This window comes from Myotis lucifugus, unplaced genomic scaffold, assembly GCF_000147115.1.
Source record: "Myotis lucifugus unplaced genomic scaffold, Myoluc2.0 scaffold_0, whole genome shotgun sequence".
Classification (NCBI taxonomy): domain Eukaryota; kingdom Metazoa; phylum Chordata; class Mammalia; order Chiroptera; family Vespertilionidae; genus Myotis; species Myotis lucifugus.
The window spans coordinates 11866187-11887549 of record NW_005871048.1 but is presented as its reverse complement, the minus strand read 5'-3'; the positions used below and the strand labels follow the sequence as shown (position 1 = coordinate 11887549).

At 42.6% G+C, this 21363-nt stretch overlaps 1 long non-coding RNA gene across 1 annotated transcript in view; it reads right to left on the bottom strand.

Moving 5' to 3' along the window:
* LOC111824981 overlaps positions 1-19421 on the bottom strand; it is a 34675-nt gene extending 15254 nt beyond the window's left edge. The window contains exon 1 of the long non-coding RNA XR_002828089.1: positions 19361-19421. This is a non-coding gene — a long non-coding RNA (uncharacterized LOC111824981). The remainder of the gene's footprint in view (positions 1-19360) is intronic.
* Between the last annotated feature and the right edge of the window lie 1942 nt (positions 19422-21363).

The window sequence follows — 21363 nt, the reverse complement described above, 5'->3', positions numbered from 1 at the left end:
TTTGATATGGGACATGAGGCCATTTCACTGCTCTTTAAAGCAAGCCAATCTTTTAAAGCAGGTTTTCTTGCTTTCAGAATTATTCTGTATTCTTTGGAGGCTTGCTTTCTTACTTTTGGCACCATGTGGCTTTCTTTTGGCTTCTTAGATTAAAAGAGTATGATACACATATTCAACGTTTAAAAAAAAAAACAAGCCCAAAATTATACATTTTCTAGAGAGGGAACTTTCACCCTTGCGTTTCTGATGTGAGCCTTTGATACTCTGCCAGGATTTGACTTTGAGCCATTGATCCATTAGGATGATATAAAAGTCTATCTCCTCTGCTCCATGACCCACAGCTTGAGGCCTTCAACAGAAAAACTAACATTACAGATGATGGTTCACAGATCCCACTGGCAGATTTCAGGGTCAGAGATTTCCAAAGAGGAAAATTTCCTAGAGAGTTTCTATGCAAAGATTTAAGCAGGCCTCTGTCTTTTGAATATTCTGAACACTCCTCTTTCCTTCGTGTACAACTAAAAAATTAGAACAAGATGTCAGACCACACGTGCCAAATCCTTTCAATTAACAAGATACTTAATTTTTTAAAAGTTATTTTTCAATTACAGTTTGCATTCACTATTATTTTGTATTAGTTTCTGGTGTACAGCATAGTGGTTAGACAATCATATACTTTACAAAGTGCCCCCCCCCCCGATATTTCAAGTTATTATAATATATTAACATTACATTATAATAACTTGGGGATCAAGCCCACAACCTGGGATGTGACCTGGCTGGGAATCAAATTGTGACCTCCAGGTTCATAGGTCGATGCTCAATCACTGAGCCACACCGGTCAGGCCCATCTATAATTCTTAATCCCTTCACCTTTTCCACTCAGACCTCCAAACCCCCTTCTCTCTGGCAACCATCAGTCTGTTCTCTATATCTATGAATCTGTTTACATTTTGTTCATTTATTTTGCTCTTTAGATTCCACATATAAGTGAAGTCATATGGTACTTGTCTTTGTCTGGCTTGTTTCATTTAGCATACTACCCTCTAGGTCAGTGATGGCGAACCTATGACATGCGTGTCAGAGGTGACACGTGCACTCATTTTTTTTGGTTGATTTTTCTTTGTTAAATGGCATTTAAATATATAAAATCAAAATCAAAAATATGTCTTTGTTTTACTATGGTTGCAAATATCAAAAAATTTCTATATGTGACATGGCACCAGAGTTAAGTTAGGGTTTTTCATTCTTTTTTTTTTTTTTTTTTAGTGTTACAGAAATACCATGTACTACTTATGAAGAACTTGGACTAAGACTGTTGGCAATAAATTTGGGACTTGTTGGGCCCACATCCCCAGGGGTCTGCCCACCAGGGAAAGCACCAAAGCCTATACCCCTGGAGACCCACCGACACAGGGCAGTCCCAGGGAAGGCAAGCCAAGTTAGGGTTTTTCAAAATGCTGACATGCCGAGCTCAAAAGGTTCGCCATCACTGCTCTAGGTCCACAGGTTTTTACAAAAAATAAATAAAAAGATTTTTTCATTCATGAATTTGTTGATTTGGAATGTCCTAAAGAAATCATATGTATTTATACGTTAATGAATCGGTTTTGTTACAAAAATAAAATTTTATGAAATCAGAAGAGAGCCCTTCGCTCCCGAATTCATTCAACACATGTGTGCTGCCTCCTCCTCTGTGGCACTCGCTGGACCTGGGTCTCGGGGGCAAGGCCTTCACAGGTTACCTTTCAGGGGCTGGGAGACAGACAGGAGAACAGGAACTTTATTTCAGAAGATCTAAGGGCCATGAAGAAAACAGACTGAGGTGATGTGACTAGGGAGCAATAGGGACTATACTGGTTTTCCATTGCTGCCCTAACAAGTGGCCCCAAACAGCGTGGCCTACGCCACCAAGTGTGTGATCGCAGGTGGTGTGGGTCAGAAACCCGAGGCAGGCTCATCAGGCTGCGCGCCTCCCTGGAGACTCCAGGAGGCCCCGCCCCCTGCTCCTGGGCTGCTGGCAGAATCCACTCCTTACAGGACAGTTCCCTTCCGTGTCCCTGAAAAGCCACTCCCAGGTTCCAGGGGCCCCCTGCATACCTTGGCCCGAGGTCCCTTCCTCCAGCCTCAAAGCCAGCAACTCAGGTTGAGTCCTTCCCATGGCATCTCTGACCCACCCTCCTGCCCCCAACCCACTTTCAAGAACACCTGCTTACCTTGGCCCACCTGGCTGACCTGGGACAGTCACCATCTTACCTGTGTGCCTGTTCTTCTGCTTGCTTGGTCATCCTTATTGCCTTGGTCACAATCACATTTATATAACCTGCTTTCCTATATCATTTGAGTTTATGACCCATGACATTCTCAAACCACTTTGCTACATTCTGCTATTGCAGTTACACACTGGGTACTCTATAAATATTTAGTAAATTAATGAAGGCATAAATGCTGTGTTTTCCACACAGATACACTTGCCATCAGAAGCAGTTTGGTCAAGAAAAGTTTTACATATTTTCATAGTATTCTGTCTTTTTTCCTCTTTTGCTCTTATTCTCCACTAGAGGCCCGGTGCATGAACTCGTGCACCAGTGGGGTCCCTTGGCCTGGTCTGAGGGATCGAGCCGAAACAGGCTCTCCAACATCCCCAGCGAAGTCCCAGATTGCCTGAGGGCACAGGCCAGGCCGAGGGACCCCACTGGTGCATGATTGGGGCTGGGGAGGGACACGGGATGTTGACCAGCCAGGGAAGGACTGCAGGAGGGCTTCAGGGCGTGTCCGGCCCATCTCGCTCAGTCCCAATTGGTTGGACCCTAGCAGCAAGCTAACCTACTGAGTATCTGTTCCCTGGTGGTCAGTGCACGTCATAGCGAGCGGTTGAGCGGCCTTAACATATCATTAGCATATTACGCTTTGATTGGTTGAATGGTCAACAGGATGACTGGACACTTAGCATATTAAATATTTATTATATAGGATTGTTACAGTTTTTCCCCTTATGGGAAATTTATGGCAGAGCATGCATGGGTAAAGGAAAAGACTATTAACCAACCTGTTGATTTTATTTGACCTAATTTCAAATTGTTCTCTGAGTTTATTTTGTGATGGAGCAAATATTTCACACTAATACCACCAGAATAGAAGATAAACTTTGTCTCTCACTAGGCTAGGGCTATGTGAAATAGGTCTAGGTCAGCTTAATTTTAATTAAAAATAAATTAGAATTAAATAAGTATTTTAATCATGACATGTTGAACAGTGTTTATTAACAAAACACACTCCTAAATGCAATCCTTAGGTCAGCCCTTAGAAATAAGAATAAAGTGAATCGATCCTTCATCAGAATAATGTTTCTAAACCTCTTTGCAATTTACCAATTTAAACCGGAGGCAAAGTCCGAGGGCAACTTCCACATAGAAGGGCTGTGGTGAAACCAGATGACTCATTGTTTGATTTAGCAATTGTAATACATATCCTTGCCAGTTTGTTTTGTTCCCACTTAATTCCCAACTTCCCATCTTTTTTTCTAATGAAAAATCAGCTTTGAAAAATTGCTTCACAAACTGCTTTCACTGAGTCAAAATTTCATAATGCAGCCCTGATTGCTGAAGTCCTTTGAATGCTGGATTTTGCAAAGTTACCTCTGGGAAGCAGTCAATGGAGAGAGGAGGGGAAAATGTGCACATATTCACTGACACGAGAGACTATTTCTTCTCAGTGTGTTACAAACTCAGAGTGAGGCTGTAAAATCAAGCTTTGATTCTCCTCCCATTTCTCTTCAGAAATTCTAAGGGAGTTTTTGAAGGATCTGGATGAAAAGCATTATGTAAACTCAAGGTGTCTAACCTATCTCTGGTCTGTACATAGAGGAGAAGGAAGGTTATTCTGTGGGCTTCTTGGAAGAGAGAAGAGGATCCTTCTAACCCTACCTCCTCCACATGTATATCTGACTGTGAGGTTATGGCTGCTCTTTTGCATAATCTCTGGGCTCTTTGCTGCTTGAGGCCATGGCCAAGTGCAGCACAGAGCCTCATCTGTCTCTGCCAGTAGAGCTGACACCTCCTGTAACTAAGTCAGAACACTCGTGGCTCTCTATGCTTCTCCAGGACTCCCTTCCAGGCACTGAAGATACAAACAGAGGAGGACTCTTTTCAGTTACTTCATGGCCAAAGGGCAAGACAGTAGGCAAGGCAAAGCCATTATTAGCAGTTAGCCTGGTGCAGAATGGAAGGGTCCTCCTCCCTGCTGAAAGGGCTGCCGTCTCATGCAGGAAGGAGGTCCAGGTAAGGTGCTTCTCCATGCAATTTACCTGGCTCTCCTCCCTGAAGTGTGGAGAGCCCACCACAGCCACCAAGGCCCAGGGCACCCACAACAACCTGTCCATGGGAAAAACACCCTTAGCGCAGCCCTAAAGAGTTCACGACGGGGTACTCAAATCAAACAAGAAGATGATGCACCAAGATCTAACTCAGCCTTTCTCTGCTGGAATTCTGTGGAGGACTATTCCCTGCTACCCTAAGACATGTAATTATATGTAATAAATTAACTCTGCTTGATGCAGAGACAATGGTTCTAGTTATGAATTGTCTTGTTTCTATGGATCCACAGCGGTACTAGTTTTGTGGACCACCCTTGGGAGAATTTAGAAATAGCCACTCATATAATTTTCTGGGCCCTGTCCTCTACCAAAAGTCTTGGCCCTGGTTAGTGATGAGCTGCTTTCCCCTGCTTAGGGAGTAGACAAATTAAGCAGTAAGAATGGAAAGAGGCAAACAAAAGAATACATTTCCTCTACATTGCTGAAGCTGACCTGGCAGTTTTCCCCCTCACTCCAGACCCTCTCCCGACCCCCGCCCACCCAGGGGGTGGGAAGAGCTTCTGCTTAGACAGTGAGGCACCACAATGGAGGTGCATTTGCAGCATCTGAGAGTGCATTTTGGAAGCATTCCAATTCAGCTGAAAGTGAAGTGTGTCAGATTTGCTCGCCTAGGGAGAGACTTAAAGCCACTCATGTATATAGCAATGTAAAACGTACTTCACTTTGTAACACGTGCACATGCTGCCCATGGAATCAAAACATTCTAATAATAAAGAGCTGAAGGCCTGCTTTAAAATCTGATGTATTATTAATGCGTCAGTGTTTGCTTTGTTTTATGTGCCTCATTCTTGCTTGGCAGCCCTGTCTGACTGGCAGCTTAGAGGACTGAACTAATGTTTATCATTAGTAAAAAGCTCATTCTTCAATATGTGTTATGCAGCTAATATGGGCCAGGCAGTGTGGATTAAATGGAATCAAATAAATAATGATAGTTTAAAAATAATTATGATGGTAATAATAACACTGATAGTTGTTTGTTCCTTCCCTGAATTCATTTTCCCTTCTCCAACAATTTCTGACCCTCACTGCAGATTGGTTAGGGGCAGAAATAGAATATCGGAGGCCAGCTATAATTATAAGAAATATAAATCATGCTCTGTTAACCATGATTGTTTTGTTCTGATTAAAGAAAGCACATTCTAACCTGGCTGGGAGTTGCACATGGGACCTGGGAGCTCACCTGGAAATGCAGCCCATCCTCCCCATCCAGGAGCTGCCTAATATCATGGAAAGATTAACAACCTTGTTGTAGAAACCAGAGGCACCAGCCCTTTGCAACCCCCAGGTCTTTGCAAAACTCCAGCCTTTTTCAAACCCCCAGTCTTTTGTAAACCCCAAGCCCACCTTGCCTGTAAACTGCCCATTTTGCATACCCATTCTTATCTCTTTTGCCTACTTCCCCATGTAATCTTTGTCCTTATACCCAATATAAGCTGCTGGGGGAGAGAGAGCAGGTTTTTGTGGATGACCTACTGCTCTCCCATACTGCCAGCATTATTTTAGAATAAATGCTCATATATGATTCAACCGTGTCTCTGCTGAATTGGTTCAAGTAGTGACAGGCAGCCTGGACCCATTGGTTGTCTGGTTTCATATTCACTCCTTGCCCAGTGCGGTTCCTTCCCTGGCTCTAAGGACAGAACATGTGACTCAAGCATAAGCCATTCAATATACTGTCTTCCTTTGTCCACAATGATTGGTTTAAAGATGGGCACGTGACCTAAACTCCTAAGTCTTAAATCCTAATAAGTCTTGGGCCTTGTTCAGAAGCTACTGGAAAAGATCCTCTCTTTTGAGCTGCACTTTAACCTGAGAAAATCTAAGGCTAGAGCTGCCCCAGCAATCACATCACTATGAAGGAGCAGCCTGGAGCCTGGAGCTAATTGGAGACAGAATGAAGTCAAAACAGGAGGCAGCACTAGTAGAGAGAAAGAAGCTGAGCCCTAATGGCATAATTTAAGCACTACATCCAGCTACGTCTGAAGTCAGCCCAGCCCTGGGCAGTTCAGCTCCCAGAGCCAATACATGCAATTTTTTGTCCTAAGCCAATTTGAGTTTAGTTCTATGTCACTTGAAACTAAGGAAGAACTCAGACAAATGATAATGATAATGCAAAGATAGTTGGGGGGTGGGGAGGAGGAGCCAAATAAAATTTTATGTGAAGAGGAAAACAATATTAGATATTAAGACTCGGGATTTTATAGAAACCTTGCCTGAACAGAAGCAAAGCAGAAAAATTAACTAAGATCCAGAGAAACATCCCTGAGAACTTTAGGCTCACTATATTACCCAAGGGGAATTCACCGTGGCCCCAACAGGGCACATGAAACAAAAACCATACACGAGATACTAAACCCCTCAGGCTCCAGAACAAGCCACTTTTTGGTCAAGCTTGGAGGAAACCCAGCCTGAAGAGATCATTTTTTAAACCTAGATTCAGAAGCTTTGTGCAACCAATAGAGGTATTTCCATCGGTGCTTGCTATCAAGACTGCATATAGCCCTAAGCAATAACGTCAAAATGATAAGAAAAATTACCTTTAAGAGTCAGAGGTACTGAATGTCAGAGACAGGGTACCATCTCTTACATCCCTGGAGTAGGCACAAGAAAGGACTGCTTGGTGCGAAGGTAAACAGACTACTGTTTGGGCAGACACTACTTAAATCAAATTGTGTTCAGACTAGTCCCAGTTTTTCACCACTAAAATGAAGTTCAGAAGTGCTTTCTCTTCCTTTATGACACTCTCATGAATCATGCAGCTCAAGGAAGGGCCTGGAGCTCAGCAGTTTACTTACTGTCTTCTCTATTTGTTTACTTTAAAAACAAACAAAAAAAACCCAACACACTCCACTCTAAGCCTTGCTAGCTAGGAGACTGCTTACCAGTTTTTTTTCCACTTGGTAGATTTTCCCAAGTAATAAAAAAAGCCAAAAACTGGGAGAGAACTTTTCTCTTGGATTCTAAAACTGGAGGGTTCTCAAAATGCACTGTATTATTTGCCACAAAGTAGGGAGTAGGACCCTGTGTGCAGGGGGTGAGGGTGGGGACTCCCCCCACTGTGAAGTTAACACCTGTCTTTAAAAACCACACCACTGTGTACTTTGTGTATTATTCCATGGACAGCCAATCTCATCCCTTTAGGATGGGCACTCTTTCTCTTAAAAATCATATTGCTGAATATTTTCTACATTATTCTCTGGACAGTACCTAGTCCCTTATGGATAGTGTGGCAGATTGTGTTTTCCAAAAATGGCCACAAAAATATCTCTGACACTGGCAGAGTAACCTTGCTACCCCCACTTCAAGAACTATCGTTCATTTCTCTCTCCTTTTAAAAATATACTTTTATTGTTTTCAGAGGGGAAGGGAGAGGCAGAGAGAGATAGAAACATCAATGATGAGAGAGAATCATTGGTTGGCTGCCTCCTATACACCACACATTGGGGATCGAGCCCACAACCTAGGCATGTGCCCTGACTGGGAATCAAACCATGACCTCCTGCTTCACAGGTCGACACTCAACCACTGAGCTACATCAGCCGGGCCATTTCTCCATTTCTCTACCTGCCTTGAACCTAGGCAGACCCTGTGACTACTTTGACCAATAGAATATGAAAGTAACACTGTGCCGATTCTAGATGTAGTCCTAAAGTGTTCATCTTCTGCCCTTTGAAATCCAGCTGCCATGTGTGACTACTCTGAGACCAGCATGCTGTGAGAAGCCCCAAGCCACTTGGAGAGGCCCAGGAGGATGAGGCACCACGTGGAAAGAGAGGGAGGACGAGAAGTCAGGTGTGTAAGTGAAGTCTAGCCCTCAGATGATTCCAGTGCCAGCAACTGTATAAGAGACCCCAAGAAGGAACCACCCAGCTGAGCTCAGTCAACCCCCAGAACCATGGAAGATAATAATAAATTATTGTTTTAAGCTACTAAGATTTGGGGGTGGTTTGTTAGATGCCACAATAGATACCTGGAACAGATAGGTAATTTGCCAAACTGGGTATCCATTTAAGTATAGTGGATGTGGTAGATGCTAGAAACAATACTGGATTTATTATAACAGTAAGTACCTTATCAGTTAGAGGTCTTCATAGCAAGTAACAGAAGCTAATTCTGGCTGAGTTAAGCAAACAAGTTTTTGAAAGGATAGTGGGTAACTCATGAATCATAGAAAGGTCTGAAGATTTAGCTTCAGTCTAAGCAGGAAATAAGAACACCAAAGCTATGGCCCCAAACCATTCTGGAGAGGAAAGGCTGACACCTTTGCCCAGAAATGACAGAGAGCTTCTGTCCCTTTGGTTATAGTGTCACTAGTCCCCACAGCAGAGTCTTGGTGTAGGTGGCTCTAACTGGCAGAGCCTGAGGCATGGGCCTCGCCCTTGTTGCCAGGGGGGCCAGGGAAACAAGTGCCCATCAGACTCCACACTGAGAGGTCGTCTTTGTCCCATCAGAGTCATAGGATAACGGCGACTTCTCCAGGTTCAGAAGTTGGGAAGTCAGAAAATGAATCACGAGTCCACCACTGCTACTGGGTATCAAAACGTGTGTGTGTGTGTGTGTGTGTGTGTGTGTGTACTTTTTGCATTATGCAATTTCTGCTTTATCACAATTTTTGTCTTCCTGATACACTTAGCATTCTACAACATTAATACTAAAATTAGCATTCATACCAAAACTATGGGAAAAGGAGCATACCTCTTAAAATCTATGCAAATTTGTAACGGGGCATTAACAAAAATAACAATCCCAATAAAAATATTACAACAGTAAAAAAAAAAAAAGTTAAACTCCTAATAAAGAAATACTACAGTAGATCTAAAATTTTTATTTAAAGCCCTTGATGGTTTGGCTTAGTGGATAGAGCATCGGCCTGTGGACTGAAGGGTCCTGGGTTTGATTCCAGTCAAGGGCACATTCCTGGGTTGCGGGCTTGATCCCCACTGTGGGTATGCAGGAGGCAAGCTGATCAATGATTCTCTCTCATCATTGATGTTTCTATCTTTTTCTCCTTCTCCCTTCCTCTCTGAAATCAATAAAAAATATATTTAAAAATAAATAAATAAAATAAAAATTTTACTTAAAAAATTAAAAAGTGAATGTACCTTGGTATAAGGGAGTGTGAGGCTACTAAGTTATGGTGGTTAGGGCATCCTGCCCAAAGGTTGGGGAAAATCATACAATAAACACTTTCTGGACAGAGCAGTGTCTCAAACTGAGCCAAAAAAGAAATAAGGGGTGACTAGACATTGTGGACAGTACTATAGACCTCACATCTGTCACGTTCAGCTGTGTGGATACACCTGTGACCAGCTGCTGATACTCATGGAGGAAAGCATTGGCCTGCTGGTGACGTTCATCAGCACTTCATGTTATATGCCATCACTCCACTATGTACCAATCACATATGAGATAATTCATGCTTACAAAAGCAGGCTTTAGCAGAACAAAATGTTCTGTGTATGCGTGTAAATTGACATAACCTTTGCAAGCTAGGTATTATTCTCATTTCATAAATGAGGAAATGGAGACTCAGAGAATAACAAATGTGACCTAGTTCAAAAAAGATAGGTGTTAAGCTCAGATTTGAAGCTTGTGCTGTCTCTTTCTACCCTGTCTTGTCATTTACTTTTAGAAATTTAAACCCACATCTCCAAGTTGGTAAGCGTCATACCCCTAGTAAGACTGGACTTGCATAGTCAGCATTGTCTTTCAAGCTAAAGATTGGTTCAAGTTGATTCTTCTCCAAGGTGGAGATGTGGTGCTTTGGACCCTCCAGCGTCTCCACCTCAGCAGGTTCAGAGCTGGGTTCAAGAATCTGTGAAACCCAGTGGGTGATTTCCATTTTCCTGCTTTCACTCAGGAGCTATAATTCAGATGACTGTTGTAGAAATACAACTATATTTTCCAAGGGCAGTTTCTAGTCTCTCAGAACAATGTATTTTTCCCATAAAACAAAAATTTCTCACTTCTTAGACATCAAGGGACAGAAAAAGTTTCTGATGCAATAAGCACAGATTTCTGCTAATTTCTTTGCCTCTGTTTTTAACTTTTGCATAAATCAACTAGTTAAAGAAATAAAATGCCTCAGTAGGGATCTGCCAACGAGTGGGTCAAGTTCTCTCTCCTGCAGCTGAAGGATCCAGAAAATACTTCACAGATGATAATACTTCAAGGATGAGATGCATCAAATCGGCCTGAGATGTGCTCAAGGAATGAGATGTTAAATCAGGGGTGGGCAAACTTTTTGACTCGAGGGCCACATTGGGTTCTTAAACTGGACCGGAGGGCCGGAACAAAAGCATGGATGGAATGTTTGTGTGAACTAATATAAATTCAAAGTAAACATCATTACATAAAAGGGTACGGTCTTTTTTTTTTTTAGTTTTATTCATTTCAAACGGGCCGGATCCGGCCCGCGGGCCGTAGTTTGCCCACGGTTGTGTTAAATGGACACAAACTGGCAACCAGATTCAAAATCCTTTGAGGACATCAACCTCCTGGCCAGGTCTGGATTTAAGAGAATTATTAACCCGTATTTCCTAACAATAGCTATACAGCTGAGGTATGTGCACAGGAGGGGATGTGGGCATCACCACCGGATAAACCCCCACCCTGCAGCAAGTGAGGGCAGTGAGTCATTTAGAGCCTTACTTCTGCATTGCACTAAACAGTCCTCTCAGGGGTTCCCAGAGCTGATGTTTCTGTTTTTGTTTTGGATATAACCACCCATGTAACATATATATATATTTACTGTTTCTTAATTCATTTAATATCTAGAATATAAAGCCAATTACTTTAGTTTATTCTTTAAGAAAATTGATGAAAACTCTAATTTAAGCTTAAGAAATATTTTGTCAATAGTGATTCACCTTCTTATTGATGTGAGCATAGATTTATAGTTTATGTACAGCTCTAGAAAAATGTTGACACCAATTGCACACAAGAAAAGTTTTAAGGCTTAATAAAAATACAGACGAGTAATTTCTCAATGCAGCTTAAAGGTTGAGAATAAGATGCTAAAATGAATGAATCCTCCAAATACCAGCAGTCTCCAATGTATAGAGTACACTTTAAACACACTCCTAAAGCCGCAGGGAGGGAAAGATGAGTAGAAAAATAAAACAGGGAGTTTTATCATTGTTGCCCAGAGTTCAGATTTTTCTCACTCCCCAGGCCTCTCTTCCCATCTCTGGTTTCCCCCATCTACACCCCAGAAATCCCTGCCTGGACTAGAGAGCTCTCCCTCTATTTGGCTGACAGTGGGGGTGAGGGTGAAGTCACAAGGGCCAGCACTACAATGTCAGTAGAACTGATGTATTTTAACACTGAAGCTGATGTCCTCACAGCAGTGGTTCTCACCGTTAGTGAGCATAATATCACCAGGAGGGCTTGTTAAAATAAGATAGCTGGCCCCTCCCCAATGCTTCCTGAGTCTGTGGGTCTGGGATTAACCTGGAGAACCTGCGTTTCTAAAAGTTCCCAGGTGCTGCTTTGAAGACTGTTGCCTGGGCATTGGAAGGACCCAGCCCCATTTTGTTCCAAGTGGCAAATCTGTGGTTAACGTTCCTTAAGCTTCTTAGAAATCAGTGGATTTTCAAAGAAATCCTATTTTTCAACAGTCAACCATATTTCTTTGTATGTAAGTTGTCTGTCTCTGTATTAAAAAAATGTCACTTTGGTTTTGATTATTTTGAAAGATGGAGAAAGAACAGATCTATTTCCAGTTACTCAGGAAAACACTTTATCTTCTGGTCTTAAGTGAGCGCTCATAGACCTAACACATTTTCAATAGTGTGTGCTTCACAGAGCAAATTTGTTTCACTGGTGCACATTGTATATTCATGTACAGTATATACAATCATTTAATAAAAGCATCTCATAAGAATTCTAAATAGTATTCTTACTTTATCTATCATTACATTTCCTGAAGTATTTCAAAGAAGATGTCAGGCATTTTATCACTTCACCCCTACAAATGTCAGCATATATCTTTTAAAAACAATGGACATTCTTATATAACTATAATGCCAATATAATAATCATAAAAATTAATAATTTCTTGGTATTTCACAGTAGTCCATCTACAAGTTTCCCTGGTTGCCTCAGTTCCCCTCACCCCCCAAGTTGGTTGTAATCAGGATCCAAATAAAGTCCATTTATTGTATTTGGATATTATATCCCTTAAACATCTTTTAATATAGATCAGATCATTCTCCTCCTGCTGCTTTTTCTTACTCTTTAATCCTAATAATGTGTTGAAAAAACCACGGCCAATTGTTTCACAGAACATGTCACGATCTGCCTTTGACTGTTGGCTTCCTGGTAGCATCATTTAACTTTGTTTCTCTCCCTGTGTATGCCTATAAACTGGAACATTTACAGGACTGATTCCATTTTGGTTAAACTCTTTTGGCAAGAATACACGAGAGGTGGTGCTGTGTTTTGCCCCGTATACCACAGCAGGGGACACGTCTGGTTGTCCTACTCTTGGAGATGCCGAGTTTCATCAGGTGAGGCCTGATGGGTGCAGGTAGGGCCGTCTTGATCCCTCCTTTGTGAAGTTCGTCTAATGGTTTCATCACACATGATCATTAAGCAGGGCTTCCGCATCCTTCGATAGATACCAAAGGGCTGAAATCAGAGTTTCTTTCCTTGCCGTGGTCGCCCCCTTTCCTCTCCCTTGCTCAGCAGCGTGCAGTGTAGGGGAGTTGATGTCAATCAGCTCAGGGCAGTGGGAGTGCTCCGGGGCTGGAGTGCTCCCATTTTGGAAGGTGACTTTCCAGCTCGTTCTAAACTTCCCACGGGCACTGCTTTAAATGTTCCCAGATGGTGGGCAGTGTCACTGAAGAAAGAATGTTTAAGTTCAGAATGTTTTCTCCTAGTATTTACTGGAACACTGGAAACTGGGAGAGGTCTCCATGGCTGTGTATGTCATATGCTCTACATATCCAGGAAGAATTTCTGCCCCATCCTGTCCATTCAGGCACAGTCTTCCCTGTTTCGCAGCCTGTACTTGGAGACCCCTCACTTCCCTCTTTATTGCACAGTGGCCTTTCCATTTCTTTCATTTTCTTAACAACAGAGGGACTAATATTTCTGTTATTATTTTTCATGAAATTCCAGACTATTTTATGTCAATTTGTCAACTTTATGTTATGGCATCAATTCTCATATTATTTTTAAAAGTATATAGCTTTTCTAGAGATTGCTTTGCCTGTAACTGACCTGCAAAGACAACTTTATAACTCAAAGGGTTAAAGAGGGATCTTGTTTGTTTATAAGGTTTTTGTTTGTTTTTTTACTTGTGGGTTACACTGTACCTATTTCTGAAGGACAGAATTGGGTGTATAGAAAGATGGTTGGCCCAGACCAAAGACTGAATAGAGGAAACATATCTTGGCCATGACCTTTGGCCCTCTACTCTTCCTCCTTCACCTCGTGCCTCACCACTAAATGCCGTTAGCTGCATATATTGCTGCTTTTGACTCTCATTCTAAAGGCACAGGGTTGGTTTTTAAAATTTTTTATTTCCATGGGCACTGCAGACGAAACAGTAGTTTCCAGCAAGCAAAACTGGGCACAAAAATAACCTTCTCCAGATGAGTGGGTGATAGTGGCCTGGATGGCAGTGATTTGTAGGAGGCTTGTCACAAGAAGGAAAAGACTGTCATACGGGGCAGAAGTCAGTCTTCAAGCAAAGAGAATGAAGAGGGAAAGCGTTGGTCATTTTAGGTGACTTGAAGGAGAAGGCCTCTAGGGTCCAGAGTGTTATCTTCTCAATTCCTCAGTGTCTCCTCCTATTCCTTGCAAAGAGCTCTAACTTTCCAACTCACCTAGGCACTGCCTCAGCCTAGGATGATGGTGGGATAGAGGATTGGGGGTGGGGTGGGGGGTGGGTCAGGTTGAGGAGAAACCTTACATTTAGGGTCCTGGGTCCTTCTCCAGCCTGGGGCTCCTGTTGAAGGTCTGGTCTCCCACCTGAACTGGGCTGTTGCTCTCCGGGCCTTGGAAGGATCAGACTGGGCCCCAAGAATGCTGAAGGCCCACCGCTTCCTCTTCACAGCTAGGCTGAGGGCCACACCCTTCTCCTCCTCGAAGTCCTGGGAGACTTTTTGTTGCTCTTTTCCCTCAGTAACAGCCGCCATCCCTTTACCAAGGCCTGAGGGGCCACTTGACCTTTGGGGGAGGCTGGAGAGCCCATGGCTCTAGAGAAGGAGGTGGGATTCTGGGTCAGGCTGCAGGCAGTGAGAGCCCTTTCCTCCTGTTCTGCAGGGTAGGGAGTACAGGTTGGGGGTTGGAGTGGGGGGGGGGGCAACATGTTCTGAAGAAGCAGAGAGGTGGGCTCCCACCTGAGGCCCCAGACTATCTGATCCTTTTTGCTTCTACTCACTCTGGATCTCCAGGTGCCTCTCTTTCCTGCCTGTTGTGATTGTCTTTGTTCTTGTCTGCTCCTTGAAAGACACAAATCTCCTGCAAGGAGTGCTGATGAATCCAGGCTGGGGCAGCCTCCCTGACATCCCCAAACTAAGCATCACCCTTGAGGGGCAGGGGGAATCACCTCTGCTCAGTGGCCTCCTTGGTATAGAATTGGGCCTTGGGCCCATATGATGAGTGTGGAATCCAAATGACACCGAGGAGCTGGTTGGGCCTGAATTTGGAGTGGCCTGAGGCTCCTCAAATAGGGCCTGCAGCCTGGAGCCAAGTGCATGCTGAGCTGTAAGGGCAGCTAATAACCTGGCTAGAGCCTACCTCACTGGAAGAAACGGACTGGTTGCCATAGCAAAGTTGAATTGCCATTTTGCTTATGAATTGTTACATAAGCCTATCAAGAAATGCCAAGCTGTTTCCAGTTGACCAAGTTTTCCCCTGTCTGCCCTGAAATCTCCAGGAGAGAAAAGAAAAGCCCTCAGCATTCTCTATAGCTGGTTTTATATAAATCGTCACACGCAACATGCTTTCAGGCAGCCGCTGTGGCTGCATGATCCTCTGCAGGCACAGGACCAGAGCGCAGGCTCCAAATGAAAAGGAAAGGAGGGCTGTGGGCTGGAGCCACAGATGCTGTCCCATGTCTGAAATGGGTGGACTGCTTTACCATTAGGATGTTTACTTTTAGTGTTCTCAAAAAAAAAAAAAAAAATCCCAAGGCCATCCTAGATTGTTGTAATGTTCAACTTGTAAAACCTCTATTATACTTATTGCTTCTATGAGTTTGGCTGCTTTAAGTACATCATATGCATGGAATCATCCTATATAATAAAAGGCCAGTGACCATAAACATAACGACCAGAATGACTGCTCGACCAGTTGCCATGAGGTTCATTGACCACCTCTCGGTCCCTCCCCCTGCCTCCCCTCCTTCCCTCCCCCGGCCCACAGGCTCTGATTGCAGCATGGTGAACGGGGAACCATGGTGAACCAAGGTGAATGGTGGTAGGGCGGGACTGGCAAGCAGGCAGAACGGAACCAGACCCGCAGGCTCCAAGGAACCAGAACCATGCTGTGATCAGGGAACCACAGCAAACCGGGGCGTGGCAGCAGGGTGGGACTGGGGACTGGCGAGCTGGCAGAAGATGGCCCTGATTGCAGGCTAGGCCTAGGGACCCTACCCGTGCATGATTTCATGTGCTGGGCCTCTAGCATAGTACATAACTTTCTGTGTCTGACTTCCTTCACTTCGGAACATGAAATATTGTGATGTTTTCTATCCATGTTGTAGCACACGTCAGAATTTTCTTACTTTTTAAGGCTGAATAATATTCCATTGTATGTATATACCACATTTTGTTTATCCATTCATCCCCGGATGGATATGTGGACTGTTTCCACCTTTGGGCAATTGGGAATATGCTGCCATGAACATGAGTGTACAAGTGTCCATTTGAGTCCATGCTTTTAATTCTTTATTCTTTTCTTTTGGGTATTTAATATGTTCTTAATGAACTAAACTAGAAGGATCTGTCTGCTCTTGAAAACTTTAAGTTCCCTTATATAGAGAGCTAATAATATTCCTGCAAATGCCCAGCCTTCAAAGACCTCCTAGAAGACAGGTCTCTGAGTAGAATATTTGACTAATCAGTGAATCCCACATCTGGCTTTACATCAGAATCACATGCATAGCATCTAAACATTGTGGGTGCCTAGAAATCTGTATTATACCACATAAACCAAGTGATTAAACTTAATAGCACCGATGATGAACACAAACTGACTTCATGTGTCTCCTAATATGATGTACATTATGTAGCATCCTTGTCAAAATTGGGTTGAAATTTTAAAAATAAACAGAGAAAGAAAGACAGTAACCTGAACACCACCAAGACCTTCAGAACCTGCAGCTCATCGGGCAGTGACTTGTGTTTTCGGTGAGACCCCATGAGATCCTGAGGTGGCTAGTAGAGCACCAATCTGCAAACCAATATGGACGAACTACTAAACTAGATCCCTCTCTAGGTGCCTTCCCACTGGAAATTCTGTGATTTTCTTGAGAGCAGGATTTCTAAGCAGTGGGGAAGAGATGGAACATTCGATGTTCAATAAGCTCACAATAAGAACAAAAAGGAAACTGAATGCCTACTTTACGCTGAAATAAGTAGCAGATGAATAAAATATTTAAATATAGAATGAAAACATCAAAGCACCTAAAAATAAAATAATTGCTTAATTCAACCTCAGAACAAAGGAGATCTTTCTAAGGAAGAAACAAAACCTAGAAACAAACTATTAAAACATTTATCTATGTAAAAGTAAAAAAGGATTTCTTCATGGCCAAAAATAATTCAAAGAAAGACAAAGACAAACTGCAAATGGGAACCAATGTTAACAAGACAGATGGCTAAAGCTAATTTACTCAATATATAAATAAATTTGCAAATAAAAAAAGCAGTTCCCCAAAACCCAACAGAAAAATGGGCAAAGGGTGTAAAAGGACACCCAAAAAGACATACAAATGCCTCTTAGCCATACTGAAAAGTTTGTTTGTTGTTAACCCATAATAAGACTAGTGGACACTAAAAGTAAACAAATATTATTTTTCACTTTCTTTGGCAATATTCCAAAGTTTAACACCACACTATTTTGCAAAGGCCGTGGATAAACAGGCGATTTCAGGCATTGCTGGTGGGGCTGCAAATGGTGCAACATTTTCAGAGGCCATTTTGGCAACATCAATCCAAACTAACTGCGCATACCTTTCTGCCCAGAAATTTCACTTTTAGGAATCTAATCAACAGACATAGTCATACATGTGTTCAAAGATGTAGACATAAGATATTAACTGTAGCATTATTTGAAATAAAAGTCTGGAACAACATAAGAGACCATTAATAGAATATTAAATAAATATTGGAACATTTACATAATGGCCATCTATATATTGTACAGCTTTTAAAATTAGATGGATATATGCTAACATGGATTTTCTGTAATGGGGAAGAAAGCAAGATGGAGAGTAGTTTGTATAGTGTTGACCTTTTATGTTCAAAAAGACTGTATGTGTTTATATACATTTGGTGCTTGTATATCAGCAAAATGTAATGGAAAATACATAATAAATGATTAATAGTCATTATCTCTACCTGGGGTTTTGGGGTAGGATACTCTTTCACAATCCTTCAAATAAGCAAAAATTCTAAAAAGTGATACTCAGCATGGATGAGGGCATAAGAATAAAGATATTCTCTGAGACTGTTGTTGATGTGTAAATTGGTCCAGCCTTTTCAGATGCCAATTTGACAATGCCTACACAATTTTTAAAATATATATATTCTTATTGATTTCAGAGAGGAAGGAAGAGGGAGAGAGAGATAGAAACATCAATGATGAGAGAGAATCATTGATCAGTTGCCAATCTCTTAATGGTTTACAAAATCTCTTCCCCTCCCTTGCTTTTCTTTTTCTATAGTCAACTTTCCTAACTTTACAGGGATCATTTAGGAAATAATGGCACTCATGGTAAAGAATCATTTACCCAAGTTCATCAATCCTTCAGGTTACACGAGGCCATGGCACTTGCCTGTGTCTCCGAGCCCTGCAGAGCGCTAAGAGATGCCCTTCACAGGGTGGTCACGTGGATGGGACCCTAGGGTTGGGCCGTGCTCACCTGCACAACTGTACCTGGCAGCCCAAGTTTACTATAGTTTTCTTTTTTTAATATTCAAATATAAAGTTAATACTTTTCCATTAAACATAGCATATATAAAACGATCCCCTTGAGCACAGTATTTTTCTTTAGAGCTGCAGTACAATGTGGTATTTAGAATGCAGATTCAAGAATCCTGCTGCCTGGGTTCTACCACTGACTAGCTGTGTGATTTTGGAAAAACGACTTAGCCTCTCTGTGTCCCAGGTTCTTCATTCATAAAACATCATGATTATAGCCCAACCGGTAGTTGTGAGGATTTAATGAAGTAACGCATGTAAATTGTTTAGCTGTGAAACGAGGACGATGAGCGGGCAGGCAAACACGCTCAAGCTGACTGTAAGAAGAGACACAAGATGAAGGACTCTGGTCTCTGGCGCTGCTTGTGATCCCAAAGGGGTGGCTCCTTTGATTCTAGTTCAGTATGGAATTCTGCCCACCTCAGGAATTTGACTTTGTTCCTATTTCCCATGGTTTAGGGATATGAACATTTTGGCATGAATCTTTTAAATGTCCAGCAAACACAACCAGTAGAACATACCTGTGCATGTTTTGCTTTAAAGAGAAGCCTTATATTTTAAAGATTGTGCATAGAAGCAATTATAGTCCCTTAGTTCAGTATGCTCATTAAGTAAATTCTAATTTTTAACATTGTGGATTGCTCTAAAGAGTTTTAGTGCTGGTGGTTGATTTGCAAATTCGATAACCACCTGGATATCTGGTGAGTTGTGACTTCCCCTCTGTGGGCTGCATAGGACCCTGGCGTGGCTTCTCCACTGTATTAAGCTCATTTGTCACCAAGAAAAAGAGATGGGACTATAAACAGCAGATTGTAGAGACAGCCTTACCCCATACTGTAAAGCACTTTCTCTGTACATCATCGTTTACACCAGGGAACACACATTTATTCTGTTTAGAGGAGAACGGAGGTTCATTACGGAAGATACTTTGACAGAGTATCATCAAAACCCAATACCTTCCTGCCTAAAATTCAAACAAGCCTCACAAAATCGAACACTTTGTGAGTCTTCACATCCCTCAGTGGTGTGGGCCCTCACGGAAACCCACACAAGCATTTATGCAGAACTTAACACAGCTGGCAACCTCTGCTGCCTAAACCCTCAGATTCACCAGAGCTTTCCAGATGTTCCCCTCTAGCATCTTCCTTTGGTCATCATGGGCCTGCCTGTCTGCTTCCCAATCATGGCCCAAAGGGGCTCAGCACACGCACATTCATGAGGAGTATCTTAATATATTTTTCAGGAGAAAACCAAAACCTACACATAATCTGTAAGGATGAGCTCTGCTTCCTTCTTCTATGATTTCCTAGAGATTCACTTTCTGTATCTACACTTGTGTACCTCTCTCACCAGTTTGTTCAAGATCCCAGGGTATAGCAAGGGACCGCAGCACTTCATATTCCAACACTCTTCCACCTTCTTGCTGAGACTTAACATTTAAAAATAGATTTTATTTGTGTGTTGCTGTTTTTTAAAATAGCTATAATATTCACATAGCTTAAAATTTAAGTCACAACAGCCTAAACAGTGAAAACTTTCCCTTCTTCCCCTGACTCCCACCCACCCAGTTTCCATCCTCAGAGGCAACTGATATTGTCACTTGCTTGCCTGTTCTTCCAGAGGTACTATAAATATAGGCTCTCCCTGGCTTTTCAACTAGCATAAGTACCCTCTACACAAAATCCTACTTCTTGTTTTTACACTTGACAATGTGTATGCACTTGATGAAGGAATGGCCTATCTGGGAAAGGTGTCTCTCTCTTGACAGCTTTAGGAGGTGCCCGATGGACTAGGAGGGAAGACAGTCTATCTGCCAACCACAGAGGTAAGTGTAGTCAACTCTTGTAGTCAAGCGCAGGCAGACACATCTCATAGCCAGAGCACCCTTACCTTCTCTTCAGAATTGAGGGCAACAAGGTGACTTCTCCATGTCTAGATACCTAGAAGGCCTCAACTGATATTTGCCAATCAATCAATAATGAAAAACTGTTGAACCTACAGAATTAAGAATAAACATGCTGCAGAACTGGTAGAAGGGCTTTTAAATCTGTTAAAACGTGTTTGTGGCAAAATAAGTTTATTAGCATTTCTTTCTTAAGCCAAGAGTAACCCTCATAACTCCGCCTCCCCCCCCCCCCCCACACACACACATGCATGCACTAGCCTTGAGGCAAAGGCCCAGGGTCTGGCAGGACTGGGGGAAGTTGTCACCAAGAGCTGCAGGGAGCAGGTGTGACCTGAGGTGGAAAGCAAACCGGAGCCCGAGGAGGCGGCAGGGCAGGTCTCAGAGAAACATCGAGCACCAGGACTGAAGAGCAAGGGAGATGCCAGAGACTGCAGCTGAGGCAAATGCTAAGATGCCAAAAGATCAAGAACGAGGGGGAGAGCAGCAGACAGGGCAAGATGAAGTGCTGGGGAGACAGGACGGGAACCAAGGAAGGGTGCCAAGGTGTTTGATCCCATCAGCTGCCTCGCTGGGGAAGAGTTTGGCTGGGCACCTAAGAGGGCCTGCAAGTGATAGGTTATATATTCCTTTAATTTCTGTGTCCTGGCAAATCACACATTTTTTTTTTTTAAAAAAAATGTGTTTATTAATTTTTAAGAGAGAGAGGAAGGGAGAGGGAGAGAAAAACATCCATCGGCCGCCTCTTGCACACCCCAGCTGTGGAGGACAATGCTTAACCAACTGAGCCACACCAGCCAAGGGCCAAACCATACCTTGTTAAAGGTATAGCTGTATACTTCGTATGTTGTTCAAAGCCATCCTAGGACTCCTACCTGAAATTGATCTAAATAGTCATCTAAAAAACCAGTCTCATTATTTTAAAGTA